Source organism: Triticum aestivum, chromosome 3A, assembly GCF_018294505.1.
Source record: "Triticum aestivum cultivar Chinese Spring chromosome 3A, IWGSC CS RefSeq v2.1, whole genome shotgun sequence".
Taxonomy (NCBI): domain Eukaryota; kingdom Viridiplantae; phylum Streptophyta; class Magnoliopsida; order Poales; family Poaceae; genus Triticum; species Triticum aestivum.
The window spans coordinates 380,205,740-380,215,936 of NC_057800.1; positions in this window are offsets into that span (position 1 = coordinate 380,205,740).

The window sequence follows — 10,197 nt, forward strand, 5'->3', positions numbered from 1 at the left end:
CATGCAGTTTGTGTGCATGCGTGCGTGTGTGTATAATCACCACACCAGCTCCTGTGTGTTAAAATAGACGGCTCAGCATACCAATACAAGGCCACCTTGTTTGCTGTGCTCGCGGTCATGACTTTGAACCACCGTCCAATATTTTTTTGTCGTTTGTTTTCATTCTTACTAGCAAGATGCCCGTGCGTTGCACGTAATATCAAGATGCATTTGTATGACTAGTTTATCTTGTGAGAGAAAAGGATGAACGAGGGAAGGCCTTATTTGCAAATGTGGAGAGGTGTGTGGGTACCTTTTTGCAAAATTGCCATAGTTTCTTTCCTATCCATCAGATATAAATTGGACGGCCTATATTGCAAGATGGCAGGCACACCATCATCACCAACTCTATTTTTTATAAGAGTGTAGATGTCGAGTAGATACGAGCCGACAGGTGGGCCCGATGGTAGTGAGATAATGTGATGCAACACAAGAGGTGCCACGTGGAGCGTTTAACTGGTCAACTAGTCGTGTCTAGAGCAAATACAGAGTTGTACGGTGAGCTTGTGACTGTATAATAAGCACAAAACGTAAATGGTGACCGTAATGAGTGGATTCTGAAGTCCAATGTGCGTACCGTGCTTTCGCTTCAAATACAATGATCGTCACTGTATATATCGCGAGAGAAAGATGAAACATGCGTGAATGTGCTGGTGGCTTACTTTTAGAGGACCTGGAGATAGTTTGTGTGCGTACGTGAAAGGGGCGTAGGGGGGGTATGCAATGGAGAGAGAGAGATGCTCTTCGTTTCTCTTTAGTATGACTAACTTTATATATAGTATAAAATTGTACAAATTCACAGTGCGGAATAAATATCATTGTGGGCACCATGCAATGCAAATTAGCGTTCATACTCCTCCATATAACTTTGTAATGTTGTATATATGTAGAAATTCTAAAATAATTTTTTGGCCACACTTTATTCAAAAGGAATGTTGTATGCGAAATAAACGTGAAGAGAGGGCTTTTTAGATCAATGGGGTACGTGATGTAACATGTGTGAATGTGTAGTTGATGCATTTGGCAGGGCCTAGAGAGGTATGTGTGTGTATTACATATTCGAGAGAGGCATGGATAGAGGGGCCGGCGGGGGGGGGGGCGTGGGAGAGATAGAACGAGAAATGAGAGTGGTCTAGAGAGAGAGACGAATATGACGTCACGGCGAGAGATTCCCTTGAGTGTGTATATGCAAGGGGGGAGTGGATAGAGGCACCAGGAGAATTTTTTTTGTGTGTGGTGTCTATGTTGGTATGTGTGGGTGTGAGAAGATAACAAGACATGGGGGCAGAGGGTGTGTCACCGTGTGAGGTCCGGTGGGTCGAGGTGAGGCCCTTCGTTCGGTTTCGTCCTGCGCCACATTGGTCGGCCCATGACGCATTTAGGGAGACCCATGGATGACTAGTCATACAAGACAAAGATAGCATAATTGTGAAGGACTCTGTGTCCACTGACAAAGCCGGCTAGGATTTGTAACCCTAGGTTCTCGGACTAAGGTAACCCCTTTATCTCTGATATTACTATTCATCCAACCTAACTTTAAGGGGCATCCTACAGAATGCTCTGCTAGAATCATACTCCTCGATTAGGAAGAGAGGTGTGAGACAATGCGTGAGAGACAGGCATAAAGATAATGTGAGTACATGAGACGCGTAGGTAGGTCTATGTATATAGAAAGGGTCGATGGGGATTGTGCGTGTGTATGCTTGCAAGAGGAAGAGTGCTTGTGATAAAGGTTAGTGAAAACAGTCGTAAATGGTTACGAGAGGGAGGGAGGGTTATATCGAGAGCATGTGTGCGAGAAAGACACCTCGGGAGAGAGTGTGTGAGCATGTGTGAGAGACCACCGATGGAGAGTGAAACTACACGTAAAAGACTGCTATACACATTGATTAAAGATATAAATTGTATCCAAATATTAGGATGGGATCATGATATTTGCAGTTCGCGTAAGGAACGGTCATTGATCCATCAGACATCTAGATTCTGTCGAATTTGAGCATGTCTATGTTATTATTCGACACAATTGATCCACATAGTTAGTATTTTGAAATCCAGACAATGCATCGCTTTAGCAATCGAATATAAACGTGAGTATAGTTCATGTTGTGTGTATAAAGCACATTATACATACAAAAGTTACACAATGAACATTATAAATAGCTACCTATGAACTAGCATACATTTGAATTCAACTTAAGGTGGTTTAAAAAATCGAATTCAACATGAAGTTCATTCAATTATTTGAATTTGATATCATGGCATTTGTAAATCGTACCTAAATTATGGGGGCACCAATCTTTGCTCTGATTTTGTACATAATAACATATGTAGTCGTGTACAAAATAGATTCAAATTTAGCTCATCCATTCCAAAATAATTGTAGTTATAGGATTTTCAAGTGTCAAAATTTCAAAAAGAAGTGGATAATTTAATGAGGTTTTCAAACATACAAGGTCAAATTTAACGTTGTCTATTTAGGTCAATCCTCAAAGTTCAAGAGTACTCTAAACGTTAATGCTTGTGTTTCAAAATTTCGAACGGAGCGCCAAAAGAACCTCTACTCGCCCGAAACCGCGTGAGACCAATGTTTGGTAGTACAAGGAAATTACTTTTCTAATAACTCCGACCCATGAAACCTACCGGACCGACGTGCAAAAGTCTAAACTGGGGTAGGTTTGTAGCTTCATCTAGACGCCACGCAACCGCCTCCGAAAAACATTCATACACAATGGCCGCCTAAGCACACATGCGCGCGGCCGAAATCGCTCCTGCCCACTATTTGGGACACTTGGGATTACCATCCTACCCCCGACCTGCAGTAGGTCCGAAATTTAAGAGGGGGGTAAAGTTTGTACTTTCCCCAAATTTCAAACAAGCGCGACCCATCTTATGTTCAAAAAAGCCAAAAACAAGTGCGTCCCAGACCAAAACATGGTTCTCCCCCTCCCCCCGCCCACCCGTCTGATTCCCCATTCGTACTCCATGGGCGCAAAAACTACCTCTCCACCAGCTGTGAAACCCCGGCGTCCTCCGTCCGCCACCCCATCACACCCATCAACCGCCGCCCTCCTCCATCACGCCGGAGACGATACCCCGACGTCATCGTCCACCGCAACCTCAACCGCAACATCCTCCACGGATAGTAGTTGAAGCCGAGGCCGAGCCATCCGTACCCAAGCCAGTTCAACCGTGTCGTCCTGCGCCTCACCGCTGCCGCTCCAACTTTGCCACCCTCCACTGCACCGGAGTTGTTCCTGCTACGCCGTCCTTCGCCGCCTCGGATCTCCTTCCCATCCGCCAATATACGACCACGGCAACACAATCAACAATTTGGCCATGGGTTCGTCCAAGGATCCACGGTTCTCCAAAACATCGGTTCCCCCGGGAGAAAAAAGAAGCTCGCCGTGACATATGGAGGAGACCACACTGGCAACCGATAAGGGTACTCCTCTTCCCTTATTCATGCAAATCTTATGTGTCTTCTTGCACGGTATTCATCCCACGGAAGACACTAGTTGACCGCTTCTTCTTGATACTAGATGTTCCTAGTAACTCGCGATGCACAAGGTTTCTCCTCATATACTATTTCACCTTAGCTAGAGATCCGTCGCCCCCCTGAATTTCAATTCCTGGTTAGTTGATTCCCAATTAACGGAAGCATTCCCTAGCGTAACAGGCACTAGTACGCCTATTACGCTGGGGAAGCAGCGCCTCGGTGTTTATATTAGGGGCGTGTGGGGCCTAGAGCTACTGGCGCCCGATCTAGATGTCGGCCGGGATTAAAGGGATGGCCTGGGGGCGCTGCCAAGCACGGCGGTGGTGTGAGGTCGAGGGGAGGGCGGGGCGGCGGAGTCAGGGGTTTGGGCTGGTGGTCGCTGGCGGTTCGAGAGAGATCGTCAACAGTGACTGGAGGGAGGTAGGCGAAGGCCCTCTTCCTGTTCCTTATAGATTGGACGGTTCATTAAAAAATCGACTGTTCTATTTATTTTCAGTCGACTGTTATCTTGATATGACCACATGTGGTGGTGTGCTGGAGGAGTACCTGCATTTCCTGTGCTCATATATTACAAAATCATACGGAGCAGAATCTAATTTTGTTTTCCATGCAATGTTGTAGAGCTATCATATGTCTCCGGTCATTTATTTTTCAGCCACCTGCTATTTGCTACTTTTTCAGTGCACTAGTTCTGCACACACTTCACCCATACTCTCAATATTGTGTTTTTATGCAAGGGTATTTCAGAGTCTGCCTCGAGAGAAGCAGAAAAGAAAAGAGAGAAGTTGCTCCAGCTTTCTACACAGGTAAGCACGGCACGTTACAACGCTATAAAGGGTGCAGTGTCAGCAGATGGAGATGGTAAACGTAGCTCTAGAGTTTATGACCTCGCTCGCAATGAACCACCATCCCAGGAGCTTGCTTTAACTTTGCGGTGTCATATGTGGTTGCATGTTCCATATGGTGAAGTCGATCTTTATTAAGATAAGGAAAGATATTTTTTACATGAACCACCATCCCGTGAGCACCAGAAGACAAATAGCTAGTCAGGGCACTAGCCGAGCCAGTGACAAGCCCAGCAAAGACAGGCATCACCTGGAAGCCAACTAAAAAGCCGCGATGATGGCGAAGCAGCCCGCCTCCCACCAGGATCCCAGGTCCTAGATGATCATGCTCACCACTCCAGCCGGATGTCTAGCTTGTATTGCTTCCAATTTGGTTAAATTGCATCTGCTTAGCTTACACATTATACCTTTGAATATGACATGCCTTTATGTTTTTGGTACATACTAGTACATCTTTGTATTAACCATGTTATTACATCAAACTAATGTTCTTGTGTATTCCTCATCAATCACGTATGATGAGGCAGTCAGGCAAGTGACTACTCCTCATTTAAAGAATGCAGCGTCAGCCTCCCGACATGATTCTCAAGAAACAACAAGGCTAGATGAAGATAATGAACGTAGCTCTGTAGTTGATTACCGCATTTCCCCTACACTAGCATCACAGGTGCTTGCTCTAACTTGTCAGCGTGATATGTCGTTACATGTTGCATATGGTGTCTAGATTGTAATTCTTCCAATCTAGTTAAACTGCATGTGCTATTCTGCTTGGCTTATACATTAGACCTGTTAATGTGACATGCCTTCCTATATTTAGTACATAGTACATCTGTCTATTAAGCATGTCCTTAAATAAAACTATTGTTTTTTTTGTATCCCGCATCAATCAATATGACGAGACACCTTTAGTATATGCAGTGCGATATTAGTTGCATCTTTCATAGGATTTATAGCATGCACTGCTTCTAATTTATTGAAATTCCATTTATGATGGGACGCTTTTAACTTGGCAGAGTCATATTGGTTGCATCTTTCATGTGGTGTCTAGCTTGCATTACTTCTTATTTGTTGGAATGGTTTCTGCTTAGTTTACACAAACAGTTGTGAACATGCCATGTCGTCCTGTTTTTCGTACATATTCCATCCTGGTATCATGTGTTTGCCTAACATCAAAGTAGTGATTGTCAGTATAATGCATGAATGAGTTCTAAAGAGAGAATTTTATTGCTTTTTCTTGTCGGTTTTACTTGACAATTCAAAATCAATAAAGCGGAAGGAAGTTAGCAAGGCAGCAGATAAAGGTGCTCCTTCCAAATGGAGGGCCTCTACAGTTTCTACTCCTCCATCCCCAAAGATGATTTCCAAGACAACACATGCATAGACACTCAATGTAGCTGCGTTTATGATGAGCCCGTCTACCCTAGTGCACCATCACCGGTGCTCCCTCTAACTTGGCACTATTATATGTGGTTGCATGTTATGTGTGATGTCTAGCTTGTATTGCTTCTAATTTTGTTGAATTCCATCTGCTTACTTTACACATTATACTTGAATAAGACATGTGTTCCTATTTCTAGAACATACAATATATGTCTATCACACCTTGTTCTTACATCAAATTACTACTGTTGTGTAACCTGCAACAATCACTTGTCATAAGACACGTTCGACTTTGGAGTGTGATATAGGTTACATCTCGCATTCTTTTCTAGCTTGTACTACTAATTTTTTGAAATGGCACTTATGACGAGACAATTTGAACTTGGTAGAGTGATATTCGTTGCATCTTTCATATGGTGTCTAGCTTTCATTGCTTCTAATTTGTTGAAATGCCTTCTCCTTAGTTTCCACATCATAAGCTGTGAATATGCAATGGCACTAATGACGAGAGACCTCTAACTTGGTAGTGTGATGTTGTTTGCATCTTGCATATGATTTATTTCTTATACTACTTCACATTTGTTTAAATGCCATTTATGATGAGACACTGTTAACTTGGCAGAGCGATATTTGTAGCATCTTTCATATGGTGTCTACCTTCCATTGCATTGCTTCTAATTTAGTGAAATGTTTTCTGCTTAGTTTACACATCATAGTTCTGGTTATCTCTTTTGTCCTGTTTTTCGTACATATTACATCCTCCTATCATGTGGTTGTGTAACATGAAAGTTTAGTTCGTCTGTATCATGCATCAATTTGTTCTAAAGAACTAAATTGTTATTCGTTTTTCTTGTTGGCTTGACTTAACATGGCACAGAGAAAGAGGAAGAAACACATAATGGCAGGGAACGAGAACCAGAAGAATCCTGCAGATTCTGCTGGTATTGATGGTGCAATAGAAGGTAAAAGTCCAAAGGAAAATTCTACAAACAGGGTATCCCATGCTATACGAGCTGCAGAAAAAGCCAAACAGAAACAAATAGTTGCCACCAAACAAGCAGAGACAGCCCTAGTTCTTGCAACACCTTCCACAATACTACCAGCTGCACGAGTTACTCGTGCATCAACTGAGCTAGCAGCATGTTTCCAAGCTCCCTTGCCACCTGACACTACTTCCCAAGCACCTTGACACAAGACGAGTTGGCAAGATCAGATGAACCTTGTGAGCTTCAACAGCAAGAAGGTAGTTGCTGGAGTCAAGTTACAGTTGCATGCTTCTTTATATGTAGTCTCATAGTTTGATGTACACTAACACTTCCTATGTTCGTTGTTGGACTAGCACCTAGGCGCAAGAGGAAACAAACATCAGGGATAATGCTCGATAGGTTAACTAAATCTAGAGGAGGAAGAATGGAGATCCATTTTGAGGCAGGTTTAAAAAGACCACGTGATGCTAGAAAGTCAGCCAAGTTAGTATCATAGGCAGCGGTTGCCGTTAGGTGTCATGTACGTATCCTCCCAACATGGATTCAGTACAGGAATGACAAAGAAGAAACCCAGTTCAACACCTTCCTTGACCATTTATCTGTAAGTATGGTTATGTATGGAAACTAGTAATATCGTCTTGCTCTGTCCCATACTTTCTAGGTTGCTGATAATGAGACTCCCAAAATTTTCAACAGATGAGGTTCAAGTTGGATAGCCAAGATGATGCAACCATTCAAGCTTGCACCCATGTTTTCAAGTCTGCTCTGCGACAGTATCGGTATAACTTGAGGAAAACTCACTTTGAAGGCAAGGCTAATAGTGAACTTTCCCAAACATCTCTAGTGGAAAATATATCGGATGAAGACTGGAGGGGCCTCGTTAAACACTGGTCTGACCCGAAGTATCAGGTACACTATATATATGTGATCAGATCACATGTGGAAGTCCTATTTACACATGTTCCACACAAATCTATCTTCTTGTAGGTGAAATGTTCAAAGAACAAGGCCAACCGTACGAAAGTGAAATTTCAACAGACGACAGGATCTCGTAGCTATGTGCAACTGTGTCGGGGGTTGGGTGCGACATATGCCAAAGGATGGCTTATCATGGTGGGAGCGAGTAGAACGTCGCCAGTGCCTGGAAGCGGGATGAGGCATAGACACGAACGATGGCGCACTTTACCCAGGTTCGGGGCTCTCCTAGGAGATAACACCCCTAGTCCTGCTCTACGGGGTCTCCGCATGATCACTAAGGCACTAGTGGTACAATGGTGCTCCTTGAGCTGTTTGCTAGAGGTGAAAGAAGGCAGGCACACTCTCTCCTCCTCTAGGTGTGAGTCTAGTTCTAACAGGTTCAAACTCTTTGCATGGGTGCCCTGGGGGGGGGGGTTATATAGGCCTACCCCTCCCAGGGGTACATTTGTAATCTACCGGGTGTAGGACCCGGCTGTCAGTGTCTCCGGCCGCCGGCTTCTCTGCCGGCTGCTGGGGCTCGCCGCCTGGTGGGCCCTGTCGACTAGTCTGGTACGGAGCCGATAGGCCGCTCCCGCCGCTCGCGGGTCTTGCCGGCTGCTGATCGCTGTAGCCGTGATGCTAATGACACAGGCTTGGTCGGGGGAGCGTGGCTACAGTCCCGCCGCCTGGTGGGCGATTACTGTAGCCACACCGCGTCCAATCTGGTTGATGGCGCACGGGGCTCGAGGGAGGGATAAGCCACCTGCTGGAAGCCGGCTTCCCTTAGGTCCGGCTGCCTTGGCTTCCTCCGTCTTCAGGAATCATACTGCCTGGTAGGGCCCGCCACCTGCAAGCCGTATCGATAGGCCGTTGGGGGAACAGGGCTCCGCCTGTCAAGAGTGACGTTTGGGGGGAGAGGCAACAGTGCCACGTCGTGCGGAGATCTCCGCTTGTAGGGGGGAATGTGGCCACGCCCGGCCCTGGATTCGGGGGGATGGGATATGTTGTAGCCATACCCTGTCTTGTCTCCTTGATGGGGGCGCAGACTTTGAGGGCGCCACGGGCCGACTGCTAGGGACCAGCCTCTCTAGAGACCGCTCACTAGGAGTCGGCCTGTCGTGATGCCGTCTTATGGAACTCGGCCGCCTTCAGCCAGTCGGCCAACCGGCTGCTAGAAGGCGGAGATCTATCTTGATATCTTGAGGGGCGCAGCCAGCCACGTTGTCTTGAAAGGTTCAGGGGCTCAAGTTAGGCAACCCATGGCCCATTACTCCGACAGTAGTCCCCGAAGCTGGTGAGGGGCCACGGTTCGAGGAGCTAGGGAGCCTCAACAGTTTCCTCCACCAGGTGCTCTAAAGGAAGCTCCATCCGACTTCTGGGGAGCCGGTCGGCAGGAGTCGGATACGTCCAGTCAGATCCTTGTGGGATTTCGAATGCATCGGTGGGAACGAGGTGGCGTGCTTGCTAAGCTTCTCTGCCCGCCACCTGTCGTGGGCGTGCCACATGGCGCTGGCCAGCCGGGTCGGCCTGCCAGCCCACGCGCGTGACGGCATGCGACCGCATGCCGGGCCCGCCACCACCTGGCCTCGGGCTGCGAGCGGATCTGCTGCGGCCGAGGTGGACGGTTGGGTTTCCCTACGGAGTTACTACATGCAGTACCCACGCGGTAAAGGCGGGAGCATGGGTTCATGGGCACTGTTAGTCCAACGATCCCACGCCCACCCCCTCGGCTTCATAGCCCATATGCTATAAGTAGGGGAAGGAGAGGGAGCGGCGAAGCATGCGTGCCCCTCCACCCCGCTCTCCCTCCCTCTTCTTCTTCTTCTTCTTCTTCTTCTTGCTGAAGCGCCCCGAGCCCCACCGAAGCGCTGCCGCAGTTCGTCTTTGTTGAGTTCACCCATCAACCTCGCGTCCCCATGGTATGCGCCAGAGCCTAGGACGGCTCCACAGTTCATGAAGACCACATTGACTTCCTCCGCCAGACGCGGCGGCTGCCCTGCAAGGACCACGTGAGGGTTCGCCTCGCGCCGGAGGGGGAGATCTCACCGGCGCCGGAGAAGGGCGAGCGGGTCGTCTTCCGCTCGCACTGTCTGCGTGGCCTCGGCCTGCCGGCAAGCGGCTTCTTCCGGGCCTTCCTCTAATTCTACAACCTCCAGTCGCACCACCTCACCACGAACATGGTGGTGCTACTGTCCGCATTTGTCACTCTGTGTGAAGGCTTCCTCGGTGTCCTCCCCACGATTGAGCTTTGGGGGGGGTGGTTCTACACCAAGCTCGGCACCATCGTCGCGGACGTGTCGGCTCAATGCGGCGCCTTCATCACGGTGTGGAGGCCGGGAGGCGACAATCCATTTCCTCCCATCACGCCGATCCAGTCGGTGAAGATGTGGTAGGAGTCGTACTTCTACGTGAAGAGCATCTTCGCAGAGGGTGACTGGGTCAACCTGCCGTCTTACGCTACCGGCCCGCCGGCCGGGAGGCAGCCCAACTGGTC